This window comes from Sander lucioperca, chromosome 5 (genome assembly GCF_008315115.2).
Source record: "Sander lucioperca isolate FBNREF2018 chromosome 5, SLUC_FBN_1.2, whole genome shotgun sequence".
NCBI lineage: Eukaryota > Metazoa > Chordata > Actinopteri > Perciformes > Percidae > Sander > Sander lucioperca.
In genome coordinates this window covers 25185068-25200363 of record NC_050177.1, presented here as the reverse complement: position 1 = coordinate 25200363, position 15296 = coordinate 25185068, and the positions used below count along the sequence as shown (strand labels likewise).

Below are 15296 nucleotides of genomic sequence, written 5' to 3'. Positions count from 1 at the left end.
CACGTAAACATGTTCTCGTAGAAACCCAAAATACAAGTATGAACCTAAAATGAGCATGATATACATGATTAAGACTTACATTACTGGCCGCTATTCATTTTGCAACTTATGCTGAAAAGGCTAGAGGAATACAAAAAGTGGGATCACTGCTCAGGTTCACCAAAAGCAGTCCTGATGCAGAGCCAATATGGTACCATTTAATTAAGCTGGGCTTGTCTTTCACAGACTTTGTTGCCACTTCCACAACCTTTCTGCATAGTGATGTGTGGAATAAACTTTTTGAACTTGTGTATGCATGTATATGCATATAAATATTAACGTAAAGAAATATATACATAGGGAAAGAGTTCCATTGTTCGCCACATGGTTAGTATTTAGGAAAAATGCACAATGGCTGGATGATGTATATGTACTTTTAGTCTTTTGGGCCTTTCTCATTCACTTTAACTAGCATGGTATTACCCACTTTAGGTGGTGTGCCAGTCTGTTTTATCATGCATTCCTATACCAACCTATGCAGTATCGATGCAGTGCAGTGCAAGGCCAAAGCATGATTGTGCCACCCTCAACTGAACTATATTGGCATCATGGTCAAGAGATTGGTCCAACCGACGGCCGTTGGCACAAAAAAAGTCTAATAAAGTGATATTAACAGCCAATAGCAGGGGGTGCTAATGCAATCACTTATATGCTACGTGTAAAAAAAAAAACTGAGGAAGAAGAGTAGGCCTTCATCATTAGACGTGACTGGTCATGATGAGGGACAGACAACAGAGTTAATTTAACATCACCAAGAGGTACTGGTAAGTGCCAGGAGCAGGAGACATTATAATAGGCTGCCTTTATCCCTATCTTAGCAAATTGCATAGTCTGCTATCAACATCGGTGTGCATCATGATTATGAAAATGATCGTGCCATTTAGTGCTGTCAATCTTAAAGTGTTTAATAATTTCTGTTAAGTTAATTTGAAACATTAAACGCGTTAGAAATTAATCGCGGGTTGACCGCGATTTCACTTCGTTGTATATGAGAGGTTGTAGTGAGCTCACTTTTGCTGCTAGGATGAAGATTATGGTATTGAATTAAACGGGAAAACATCAGGGATGCATTGGTACCACTCTAAACATGCTAACAAACAGGGAAGGGGGCTAAATATTTCACCAAATTTAACCAAAAGTTTAACCAAAAAATCCTAGCTTGCACTTTCTGTCTGTCTTCCATCAGAGTGCAGTTTTTCCTTGTCTTTCATATTTGCGTTTACTATTGTGAAACTGGCAAAGACCTGAGGCCTGTACTACGAAGCAAGATTTGGCGTTAACGAGGTAACTTCAGGTTGGTGGTTGTTAAACCACCAGTCGTGACACAGGTAATGCGGGACCGCGGTTGTTAGGGTTAGTGAAGCCGAGTAACTGAAATAAATCCAGGGCATGTTGATCTTGATTCGTAGTACAGGCCTCAGGTGGTTGTATGTGAACACTTCACAGACAAAATTGATAGGGCCTAGTCATTTTCATCAGTTCACTGCCTTAATATGAATCAAAAGTGTAATATGACATTGACAAAATATTAAATAGGTTATTCAATGCTAATTCTTTAACACAAAGCAAAACATATTATATCATCAATGACAGCTAATAACCTATCTTTAAAATAATTTGTTTATTCAGGTTGAAGATAGTTGCAGCACAAAAGATGACAGGGAGAGTGCAGGCAAGTGCCAGGATGTCCCAGGATACATACATCACAATATTTCAAACGGCCCAAGTCAGATAGTCACAGCCTGGAACTATTTTTTGCTTACCACCCTCAGCAAAAGCCTCAAAACCTGTTTTTGGATTAGATGTTTTATAATTACAAGTTTGTGTAATTTGGGGTTTCCGTAGCCAGTGACATTTCATTATTTGTATTTTATTTTCAATGCAGATGTAATGGCATTGTACATTTTTTTTTTTTTTTTTTATTTGAAGGCTGAGGCTTCATTAATAAACACAACCCCAATTATCATAATTGGTTTTGAGATGTTACTTGCTGTGAATACCTTGTCTGATAGGCTACAGTATTGTGGCATAGTATCAGGACATCCTGTCTAGTGTCTGTTGCGCGCGGCTAGGGGCGAACGGCCGGATGATGGGCCTATTTGGGAGAAAGTCCAGGGCTGTTTTTTAGCTCCAGTCCGTCCCTGGAGAAGCCTCAGTGTTTTCTGTTCTGGTCCCCTCTATTGCTACAGTATCTGCCTCAATGACAAAGTTCAATACACTCTTGCAAAGCTATTATTATTAATAATAATAATTAAAGTAGTTTATACTTAATATCTTTTGTCAGATGTGTTTAAGTCTTGTTTTGTGAGCTTTACAAGACTTTTATGTTTCGTTTGATTGCTTATAACCTATTAACTGCAACTGCAGGAAGGGCTGAGTTAGTCACTGAGCTTTGGACATTTTGACATTTTTAAATTGTTTGTGATGGATCAAATTGAACACAGTGGCAATCTAACAAAGCTCAACACAGAAAAGTGGATCAATAATTTGTGGGGCTTCAAATGAACTGGTAGTAATAACGATAAGGCAACACTAAAGTCCAAACTAGCTCATTATGCAAATAACTGAGTATTAATTTATTCCAAAATATCTATGGTGTGTATATGGAGAAGAATGGAATGAATCAAATGTTGATTTTCTTCGTTACTGATAGGGCTATGTATTGGCAAGAATCTGGCGATACCATACGTATCACGATACATGGGTCACGATTCAATATTGCAATATATTTCGATACTGTGCGTAAGGCGATATATGGGGATTTTTTTAAAGTATAATTTTAGAAAAACTAATATTTAAAAAAAAGACATGATGTTCATAAAAATCAAAGAAGTTTACTTTAGTAAACAATTCAGTACACAGAAAATCAAACTGCCAGTTTGGGATTGTGGTTCACAGGTTCTTAGTGAGCAAATTTTTATATGCTAAAGTAGGCCAAAGTTCAGCCATAGCTACATTGTTAGCTTCTAGCAAAAAGTCAGGCACTGCTAGGAAACTGTTAGGCAAGGACACTAGTGGTGCGTCTCAGCATAGCCTTCTAGCGGTAGGGGGTTTGAACACAACATAAATGTGAACCACTTTCTTACATGAATATTTTTGCACGTAAAAAAAGAAAAGAAAAAAAAGAAAAATTAAATCGATATTGCCTTTTTGAAAATCGATACAGTATTGCAAAATAAAATATTGCGATACTCAAATGTATCGATTTTTTCTTACACCCCTAGTTACTGACCTCTTTATCTCCCTTTGAATACATTCTTCTAACTTTTCACATTCATATTGCTTATTTCACATATTGTGTGTCTATTTCCAGTAGTCATGTAAATCAGTAAATGTGATTGCTCAAGGGGACCCGGTTAGTGCCATGCAGCGAAGAACACAAACACAATATCATCACCATTTCTGTCAATGATACTGCCAATAGTGCCAATCGCAACACAATTGCAATTCTTCCTGAATGATTTTTCTGTCTTGAAGACCAGCAGGCTAATTGCAACAGGTTTGACCTACTTACAAGGAATTAAACCAACAGCAGCTAAATAGGCCAATATATGAAGCAGTAGTCCACTGCTTTTTCTTGTGTTCCACCAATGTTTATACTCATTTTTCTCATTCACAGAAACACTGTGCTGTTGTCAGAACCGTATATTATCAAGCAACATTTAATATGGCTTGATAATATACTTTTATGTAATGTCTGGTAAAAAGACGTTTTTATTCAGGCTCAAACTTGAACGTCTGAATAAAGATGGAACAGCGGGGATCGAAGTGGGAAATTTCAGCCACTAGACCGTCAGGTTAATTGGGTGACTTGTTCTAGCATCGTTTCCTCAGTATAGATAATGAAATCAAATTAAATGTGTCACAAGCCTACTTACTAGCGTCAGAGCTTTAAAGTGCACCCAATGATCTTCACTCAAGCTCTGAAGCTAGCAATACGACCCATATATTGTTCCCAAAGGTTAGGAATAAATAAACATGCTCGATTCATTCATAGTATCAAAGGTTTTGCTTTTCTCCCACGTTTAATGTTGCTGCAACATAATCATTCATTATTAGGGCACAAGTGCCGACAGCGGCGAAAGCCCTATTGAAACTGAAGGAATTATTATTCCTTCTTTATTCCGGCAAATTAATCACCTTTTTGAGGGGCTTAACATACTCAAAAACTCACCAAAATTGGCGGTCGCATCAAGCCTGGTGAAAATGTACGTATTTCAAGGGTTTCGGGAATAGACGCACAAAAATGGCTCGCTAGCACCCTCTACAAAGTAAAAAAAATGTTTAACGTAGTACGTTTAACGTAGACTAACGAAACTTGGTACACATATGTAGCATGTCAAGATGTACAAAAAAGCGTATTGGAGCCATACCCTAAACCCAACAGGAAGTCCGCCATTTTGAATTGAAAGTTTGAAATTAGTGAGATTTTGTCCATTTCCACGTCGTACTTCAATGACCTCCTCCTAGAGATTTCATCTAATCAACTTCAAATTTGGTCTGTGCCATCTTAAGATGTTAAAGATAAAAAGTTATTAAAAGAAAAAAATTTCATCATAGGGCATGGCCGTGGCGGGGCGGCCATTTTGTGCGTTTTGCCATTGAAACAGGAAGTGGGTGTAACTTGAGTGTTAATTGTCCAATTGGCTCGAAACTTTTCAGGATTCATAAGAGTCCAACCCTGAGGACATCCAAAGGCCGATATTTACTTAAAGTCATAGCGCCCCCTAGTGGCAACAAGAAGTAGACCTAAAACTATAGGTGCTATACTTTAATAAACTCCTCCTAGAGATTTCATCCGATGGACTTCAAATTTGGTCTGTACCATCTCAACACCTTAAAGGGGTGATAGAATGATTTTATAGGGTATTTCACATTGTTCCTTAAGGTCTCCTAATAGGGTATGTAGCATTGGTTTGGCTGAATATTGCTCAAATGCTATTTTATGGGTCCTTAACTACCCTGTGAATATGGCTCTATTTGGAACAAGAGCTTTTCTTCCAAATATGGTATGCTCATTAATATTTAGATGAGCTGCGTGCTGATTGGTTTGAGCGAACCACATACACATCCATTGTAGACTAGACTGCAGGTCTCATATTTCGGACACTGCAAAGTTATACATTGTTTGTCTACTATTTCGTTATTAAATTCACTTTTGAGACTGTTTTATGCGAGAAATCAACTATATAAAGCTCAAATATGGGCCGTTTTACGAAAATTGATGGCTAATTGCAAATTTGGTAAGACGTGTCAGATTTTAGGAGCTCCACACAGTTTGACGAGAAAGCGGCAAACTCCATACCCAGTGAAAGTCACTGTTTCTCGGTTACTGGACGACCGGGACTCAGGGCTCCGTGGAACTCCGGAGCTGGCTGGCTGCCAGCTGCCGGCATAACTTTCGTATATTTACAGTTTGAATTTCATCACGTCACTTATAAAACAGCTACCCCAAGGTCTTATAAAGCTAACTATGGTGTCCAATTTCAATTTAATGCATTTTTGTGAACATTAGGGGTCTCCTTAGGAGGAGCTGCTTGCTAGGCTATATGTCCCATTTAATCCTATGGGAAAAGATCGTTGCTACACTTTCGGCATAACTTTCGTACATTTACAGTTTGAATTTCGTCACGCCACTTATAGAACATCTAACCCAAAGTCTTATAAAGCTAACTATGGTGTCCGATTTCAATTGAATGCATTTTTCGTGAACATTAGGGGTCTCCTTAGGAGGAGCTGCTTGCTAGGCTATGTGTCCCATTTAATCCTATGGGAAAAGATCGTTGCTACACTTTTGGCATAACTTTCGTATATTTACAGTTTGAATTTTGTCACGCCACTTATAGAACATCTACCCCAAGGTCTTATAAAGCTAACTATGGTGTCCGATTTCAATTTAATGCATTTTTGTGAACATTAGGGGTTTCGTTTCAGAGGTCTAAGAGGAGGCTAGCTAGCGCGCATTGATAGAGCTCCATCCAGCCACAGGCTCTATTAATGAGACTCGCAGACAAGAGGCGTTTATTTCCCCGATCGTTTAAATAACTCAACACACATATCCATTATAAGATTAACTGGAACCTGTGGTAAGAGATTGTGGGCATAACAAGCTCGCTGACCGCATTCTCACTCACACACAGTGGCCATTTAGCAGGAAGAGGGGAGCTGCAGGCCCTGGAGCTCTGTCAGGGCAGCGGCGTTTGGTAGTCCAAGGTTTTGCATTCTATCACCCCTTTAAAGATGAAAAGATATTAAAAGAAAAACTTTTCGTCAAACGTTGTGGGCAAGGCGTGGGACATTTTGAGCATTTATCGATGAACGAAGAAGTTGTTGTAACTTTAGTGAACATTGTCATATCTGCCCGAGAATTTCTCACGTTTGACAAGGGTCCAGGTCTTAGGACATCTACAGGCCAAAATTGACTTTTGGTCATAGCGCCCCCCGCTGGCAACAGGAAATCTGCCTTATATAAAAAAACATCATCCGATTTACATGAAACTTATAATGTGTGGTCTACATGTGATACTGAGCCACCCCCTATACTTTAACCACGCCCATGTACTTAGGCCACGCCCCCCTCGTATGGCTTTTGAACCGTCTAAAGCCTGGTTCACACGGGACGATTTTAAAATTGTCGGCCGATTTTCCAATCCTGAGAGACCCCACACACGGCGATAAAAAATCACGGGTCTAACAGTTTTGGTCGTACAGTGTGTGGTGCGCAGCACACGGCAAAATCAACACATCACACGCGGCGATTTGACTCCCGACTTCCCAGGTCAGACGGGAAATCTCGCAAAATCCCTCGAGATCAAACGTGACTTCAGAGTAAACAATCATGGCGGACGAAGAGGATGCAGTGGCGATAGTTTGTAGTTTGTTTTTAACCGAAAAAAAAAACGTTATCAAAAGAAAAGGTGATGGTCAAAGAAGTGGAGACAACGCGAGCATGGACTATACTTGCTATACTTATCTCCGACGTCCACCGGACTTTCTGGTGCGCCATGCTGCCGGCTGTTTTGATTTTGTTTCCCGGTTCTTTCCTCGCCGCCTCGTCACCTCGCTTTCTGATTGGCTACACGCCACAGTCCACAGGCTGCGTGCTCGTTTGTCCCCGGGGGACATCACACACGAGGAGAAATCGGGCCAAATAAATCCAACATGTTGGATATCCCCGATTTGAGATCGAAGCGGTCCCAACGTCCTTCCGAGCAGACGAGAGCAGTCTTAACACACCACACACGGCAGGAATATCTGATCAGATTATTTTACGATAATCGGAGCATCCTTAAGATTGTCGGAAGGGTGAATCAGGGCTAAAATCAGCCTAATTATCCTGCCGTGTGAACCAGGCTTTAGGTAGAGTCTTGTGTGAGGTATCATTGAACTCAGCAGAGAGTTCTTTATTCATTGATGATGGTTTGGCCCTCTATGCTTAAGCCACGCCCCCTTTCATAACTGCTGACCCGTTTAAGGTAGAGTCTTATGTGAGGTATCAATGGACTCAGCAGAGACTTCCTTTTTTATTGGTAAAGGTTTGCCCTGACCCCAATGCTTTGGCCACACCCCCTCACAGCTAATGAACTGTATGACGTAGACGTCACACATACGTCTTGTGTGAGGTAGCCTATCATTGAACTCAAGAGGGAGTTCCCTTTTCATTGGTGACGATTTGTAGTGTTGTCTGAGTGCTGCCCAAATGCACGGTCGCAAGGAGCGGCGTCCGCCAGTAACCTCAACGCACGCAGAGGAGCGAGGGCCCGTCCAACACTGCTTGCAGCTTTAATTATAGAATTATCTTTTTAAGAATTAAGAAAAGCAAGTTCTTAAAAATGACACAGCCGGTTTTTAAATCCCGTCTTAAAGCTCCCATATGCTCATTTTCAGGTCCATACTTGTATTTTGTTTTTTTACTAGAACATGTTTACATGCTTTAGTGTTCAAAAAACACATTATTTTTCTGTCTGTCTGTCTGTATTCACTCTCTGTCTAAAACACTTTGTTTTAGTGCTTGTCTCTTTAAGGCACCCCTTCCAAAAAAGCCCTGTCTGCTCTGATTGGTCAGCGTTTCAGGGTCTTGCGCACCTGCGCTGTCTGCATCTCTGAACTGTCATTGCAGCCGAGGAATGACTGTAATGCCATTGTAGCAGCACTTTCTACCTACATACCAACACCAATGAAATTTCATGTATGTAATCTGGAGAAAACTTCAGTATTCTGGACCCACAGCCCACTGCTTTGAAGCCTGGTATCACCACACAGCCAGCATACGGTTAACTTTTGCTCCCAGACAGCAAGCAAGCATGTTTAGATAGTCTGTTTCTCTCTGCCATTGTTGTTTTTTCACATAGAACCGGGATGGTTAAAGTTAAAGCTATAGTGCGTAGTTTCTGTCTCCCCCATGAGTAATTCTAAGTAGGCCTATTGACAACAATTCTGTCGGTGCATCCACATGACACAAGCCTTCCGTGATTGTGCACCACCCCCACCCCTCCTCCACACAGTTGCTACTTAGCCAAGAAGGACACAAAGGATTAAAAAAACATGGACTCTTCAGAAGAAGTAATTATCTTCGCGAAAGTCGCCGGACAACACCAATTTCTAAACACTGTGAAATACAGAGAGAGTTTTGTGAAGCTGATTAGCTCTGTATCAACTCATTTGGGAATGGCTTGAATGAAACAGATGTTCATTAATATAAAGCTAATACAACCTAAAGCTTTAACGTAACTGATGAAAAAGCCGTTGCTACCAGAGGCTGACTACAGTTGGGTCAAGCCGTCAGTGAGCAACGTGAACGAAGATGAGGCGCTATTCTGCTTTTCTGTGCCGGTCGGCGTTCTTCTTCCTCTTCAACATTTAGCGGCAGACTAGAGCATACGGTACTGTAGAAAAATGAGTACCGTTTTCAGAATTTTGGTACCGACTTGGTACCGAAGTATCGGTTCTCGTGACATCCCTGGTGGGACCTTTAAAATACATTTTTAATCTCAGGCTTTTGACACTATAGTTGCCTTTGGATTGGATAGGACTAAACAGTTAATTATTCTGTAGAATGAGCACACTTCATCTTGTTCTGGTTATTGGGTTGGCAGTAGCTCAGTCTGTGGGGACTTGGCCAGAGGGTCGCCGGTTCAAGTCCCCGTACAGACAAAGCATGTAGTGTGGACTGGTAGCTGGAGACGGGTTTGCCTTGTTTGTTGGTGCATACATAAAAATATTAAACATTAATATGACATAAACAAACAATAAATATAGAAAGAAATATGTACATATAGTAAATGTTTAACATATAGGCCATCTATATATATATATATATATATATATATATATATATATATATAGGTATATAGGCCCTGTATATGTGTGTGTATATATATATATATATATACACACACATATATAGGGCCTATTTACATACATCTTGGGGTGTTGAGCTCCCCGCTGAATCCGCATGCTGTTAAAGGGCAGTACCCTGTGGTTATAACTTCATAATCCGTATTACCAACTGAAGATTAAAGATGGTTATGTTTAAATTAAGATTTGTGGTTGGGGTTAGGAAAAGGTTTGGTTGAAGGTTCGTTAAATGGGTCAGATCCAGTAGATGGCTTCCACACAACCATCCCACATCAGCTCCACCATCTCCGCTGCAGTTTGAGCATAATTTCAATCCTCTCTCAACACTGGTGATAGTAAACATGCAGGTGTTACTGATGCTAGCTTTAATGGTTCCTACCCATTTGCTTAGACAATTAAGATAAGATGGTAAAAATGAGAACTAAAGGACCTCAATAACCACTTTTTATGATTTGGGGACACTGAGAATAGAGGTATCAACATTTTTAAACCCTTGTGTTGACCTCGGGTCACATTGACCCGTTTTAAATTTTTGTTTTATATCAGAAAATATGGGACATAGAAATAAGCGCTGAAAATGTGTAGAAGAAAAAATTAAAAATTTAAAACGTTTGAAAAAGCAAAAACAAATTGTGAAAAAAGGCGTCAAAAATGTCAGAAAAACAGTTTTTTTCAAGGTTGAAGGGAAGACGAGGTGACTGTACACATGAAGACAAATAACTTCTTACAATTGAGAGAATAAAAGAAAAAGTTATTTATTTTTGAGCAGCATTTCTCAGGACCAGAATTTACCTCATAATGCTTGTGGCCAATATCTCTATGAAGCCTCTCAAGCAATCTTCATCAAGGGAACATTTTTCAGATTAAACCCAAGACGCTGCTAAGTAGGAGAATATTAGATAAGATACAATATACTGTATTGTCCCCTAAGGGGAAATTTTGCTTGGGCAATTGTGCAACACACGGTTGACTGTATACACTGTTTGACGTTGACTGTATACTATACTGTGCAGTCAACGTCAAACAATACATAGCCACATGACATAACAGGAAGCTCTGAAGGTACAGCAGATGCCTTGTGATGAAGACCCCCCACGGGTATCTTACAGTTATGTTCACTGTTAAGTTGGCCTATTGTTCAAACAGGTTTTACAGTTCAAGACAGTATCACAGTCAGCCTACGTGTTCACTGAAGAAAATACTCCTCACAGTCAGATGAACATGTGTTAACAGGAATCATTGGCCTTTAACACAGTTAGTGAAAAAGTGGCATGCTATTTGAATATATTTCAAAAGCCATAGCGCAGACATCCTAAACACTAGGCGACAGCTGGGATATCCAACAAGAAAATGATTAGGATGAAAAAGGCGCACCACTTACCTCAATGTGCTGAGAAACAGTGGTCCAGATGCTTGAGCTACACAGATTAAACAGCCAATCGGAAACACAGCCTCCCTTCAGCCAGCTCCGGTCAAACTTCTCACGTGAATGGGAAAGGAGGAGAAGCGTCGATACTTATCATAAATGCTCTGAGACAAAGGTGCATCTGTATAGTTAATTTCCAGTCGACTTCACGGTAACTCTCAGGCAGACTAATCGAGATCAAAGAGAGATATTTAGCAACATGTCTTCACCGGTTGGTGTCCATCAGTGAAACGCAGCTTGGAGATAGTGTTGGATGCGCTCGAAAAGTGACCCCGCCGCTTCCTCTTTTTCTTGAAATGACTCTGCAGATAGATGGCTTCAAGCAAGAACCCGCTCACACAGAAAAACGTCTTAATCCGCAGCGCTCTCTCTCTCTCTCTCTCTCTCTCTCTCTCTCTCTCTCTCTCTCTCTCTCTCTCTCTGTCTCTCGTTTCTTTTCTCTCTCTTTCGGTATCTCCCTGCCTCTCTCTCTTTTTCTCCCTTCTCCTCCCTTTATACCTCCCCCATCTCTCTCTAATTTCTGTTCAATTCAACTGAGCTTTATTAGAATGGATCACTGAAATGTTGCTGTATCCCCCTCTTAATTGCTCTCTGTGTCTGTATTCCGTAATGAGTTGCATTCATTCATTTGGAGATAATTCGCTTTTTCTATGATTATAAAAGTGACTATTTATTGTGCAGATTTAGTTCCGTGTATTTATGTTGCTCTGCACAAAGAGCAATATTCTCTCCTCTCATGCCAGCATAGTCTCACAAAAGTCCTGTTTACAACGTTCTGTAATAGAGCACATGATGGAGTTATATCCTTAAGTTCTGGATCAGGCAATTGGTTTGCTAATTTCATTTGCTAGAAGTGGTCCAAGTTATCTTCAAGTTCAAACTCAAACATAAAACATAATGAGACAATAGTGTTTTTATATATTTATAGTAATGGATATAAAAACGTGATGTTTTAGGCTTGACAAAAGCAGATATTAATGGTATCAAAGATTTCTGCTTAATCTGAGTGATAAAAACCATAAAACAATGATTTTCAAAAAAGAATTCCCCTTTCAGAAAAAGGTAATTATACAAATAAACATAGGATTTGCCCCTATTTATTTACAGCTGGTCCTGTGACCAATAAGTCTAGCATATTTCTGTGTTGCTATGGTGACTTGTAGTCCATGAAATATGAATGGCTTGAATAACCAGGCTAGATGTAGTACTGTATGATCACTATCACTGATTTTGGCACATAGAATGAAAAATGTACTTGATGCTGAATTGAGAATTATATTAAAGCATACTATTAAAATCTGTAATGTATTTGAACTAATTTGAACTAATTGCACACTTGTGTAATAGTTTTTACAGTTTTCTTCCTTACTGAAAAAATATTACCTTAATGTTACTTATTATGCCATATATGAGATTTACAAATGCCTTTAACTAACACTGTTGATAAAGCTACATTTCACAATGAACAGTACATTGGCCAATTGGGGCCAAATTGTGTGTGTGTGTGTGTGTGTGTGTGTGTGTGTGTGTGTGTGTGTAACCCTGATGATGATTGACAGCTCCCTGTATGCGTTTCCACTCACACACTCACACTCACACAACAAGGATCAAGGCAATTTTACTAAAATGCTGTTGCAATTCCTCTGTAGAATTCTGTGGCGTGGCCATGGCTTTTGGCCTTAACATGAATAGCAATGTCATGCGATTAGATAGGGATTAGGCTACAGCTAATTTGTGTATATGACAGACTGTCAGTTTACATTCGTGTAAATAGCAATTGAACTCCATGGAAAATAACTGATATGACATTGTCCAACAAAACAATCATTGTCCTGTCATTGTGCTTATCATTTTTGTGGACCTAAAATTTACTTTTTCCTTTGTGCATCAGGTTAGCTACCTGGAAGGGGTCCTTATCAAGTTCATCAATGTAATACTAGATGCTTGATAATTTAACGTCATGTGAATATTTTTAACTCTAAATTTAGTTTCAAAGTACCTGCAAAAGGGTGTGAGGGAACACAAACTACACTGACACCAAGTTCAAGTTCAAGATGGCGCCGCTGTGTGTGTTTCGCTGCTTACCTCTGCTGAGATTGTTGTTGATTTTCCTGTTCCTACTACTTGTCACTCGAAATGTGCCACCGCTGCTGGTGTATGACCGCCTGACCCTTTTAAGTATCTGTAATTCTGCGGAGAAAGTGCCAATCTACAGGCAGTCAAATACGCCGCTGCCTTCGGCTCTGCAACAATCGCCGCAGGAGACGCGGCATAAGATAGGCGGAGTTCGTGTCAGGCTCAGTGCCTACCTGGGATTTATAGTAATAAAAAGAATAGACATAATACAGGATGATTCTCATAATATATTTTAATAATGATATTCACAAAACATTTACACTGACAAACAAGGTATATTCTGTAGCATTGACATTGTTGAAGGCATAAAAGCAATTGTATGCTGCTGCAGGGCATGCTTTAATCCTGCCACCCTGGGTTTTGTGCGCTGTTGAGCAGTAGTTAAAGACCAAAGAAGGATTGATCCTTAGTTTGCTGCTACTTATTAACGAATGATTACCTAACCATTATTTACCATTACTGAAGCATTGTGCATACCTGCAAATAAAGTGATGCATCATACTGAGTGGTTAATCATTAAAGAATGATTAGTTAAGCATTCACTACCATTGGTACTTAGTGGCGGTTAATCATTAAGGAATGATTAGTTAAGCATTTACCATCATTAGTTAAGCATTGTGCGTACCTGGAGATAAAGTGATATATCATACTGAGTGGTTAATTATTAACAAATGATTAGTTAAGCATTCACTACCATTGGTACTAAGTGGTGGTTAATCATTAATGAATGATTAGTTAAGCAGTTAAGTGAATGCTTAACTAATCATTTGTTAATGATTAACCACTCAGTATATCACTTTATCTCCAGGTACGCACAATGCTTAACTAATGGTGGTGAATGCTTAACTAATCATCATTTAATGATTAACCACTCAGTATGATACATCACTTTATTTGCAGGTACGCACAATGCTTCGGTAATGGTAAATAAAGCATGCCCTTCAACAATGTCAATGCTACAGAATATACCTTGTTTGTCATTGTAAATGTTTTGTAAATATCATTATTAAAATATATTATGAGAATCATCCTGTGTCATGTCTATTCTTTTTATTACTATAAATCCCATGAACAGATTTCCTAATGATATATTTTATATTTTATATTTTATAAATAATATTTTATATTTTATTTATTAATATTAATAGTAACACACACAGTCTATTTATCAGTAACTAATCATTAGTGCTTGAGTCCGTCATTCAGTAACTAATCATTAACCAGTAGTTTCTCATTCGTTACTTATTCATTTAACAGCAACTACCAGTCTGTTTAACAGTAACTAATCATTAGTGCTTGAATCACAGTCAATCAGTAACTATTCATTAACCATTCGTTACTCATTCATTTAACAGTAACTACCAGTCTGTTTAACAGTCACTAATCATTAGTGCTTGAATCACAGTCAATCAGTAACTACTCATTAACTAACCATTCGTTCCTCATTCGTTTTCATTCATCATTAATTACCTACTAGTAGACCTTATTGTAAAGTGTTACCGCAGCGTTTAATACAGTGGACCATGCAGTCCTCCTCTCTTGCCTTGATCATTGTGTAGGCATCCGAGGCTCGGCACTTCAGTGGTTTAGCTCCTACTTGACAAAAAGGAGCTTCTCTGTCATGATTGGTGACCTCTCCTCGTCAGTTGCTCCTCTCTCTTGTTTATTATTATTATTATTATTAAAGGTTTATTTAGATAGGGACAGATACAAAAAACAGAGATAAGCTTCAACAGTCATCTGATGTATGTATCATAGTGTTTTTAGCCGAAGCTAATTCACGACACTTGTCCCTAGTAGGGCTTTTGGTTAAAAATAAAAATAAAGATTTACATTATTAAAAATAAGACAAAGATAAAATAAAATGGAATGAAATGAAAAAGGAAAGAAAGTATACAGAGAGAGCACAGTGTAAAAACTAAATATGAGAGCAAGATTGTTCCCGAATTAGCCACAATTTGGTATTTTTTTTGAAGGTGGCTAATGTTGGGATACATTTTAAGTGATCTGGCAGAGAGTTCCATAATTGTGCCCCTTTTACTGAAAAGGCAATTTGGGAAAATTATGTTCTATGGAAAGGAATACTACAATTGCCTTTTAACGCTGCTCGGGTGGTGGATCTGGTACCACTTTGCTGTCTTGTTATTGTTTTGCAAAGGGGTGGGGGAGCAGTGTTATTTAGGCATTTGAAGACCAATTTAACAAAATGCAGTGAGATAAAATTAGCAAAACTTAAAATCTTATGTTTGCTTAGAATTTGGCAGTGAAAGTACCTTATTCTCTTCTTGTCCAGGACTTTAAGGCTCGGTTATAAAGACACTCTATGGTCTGATGTCTG

General features: G+C 39.0%; 1 protein-coding gene across 1 annotated transcript in view; it reads right to left on the bottom strand.

The window, feature by feature from the left end:
* Positions 1-11222, bottom strand: part of LOC116048288 (solute carrier organic anion transporter family member 1C1-like) — a 52987-nt gene extending 41765 nt beyond the window's left edge. The window contains exon 1 of the mRNA XM_031297291.2: positions 10778-11222. The gene's annotated coding sequence lies outside the window, so the exon portion shown is untranslated. The remainder of the gene's footprint in view (positions 1-10777) is intronic.
* Positions 11223-15296: the final 4074 nt, after the last annotated feature.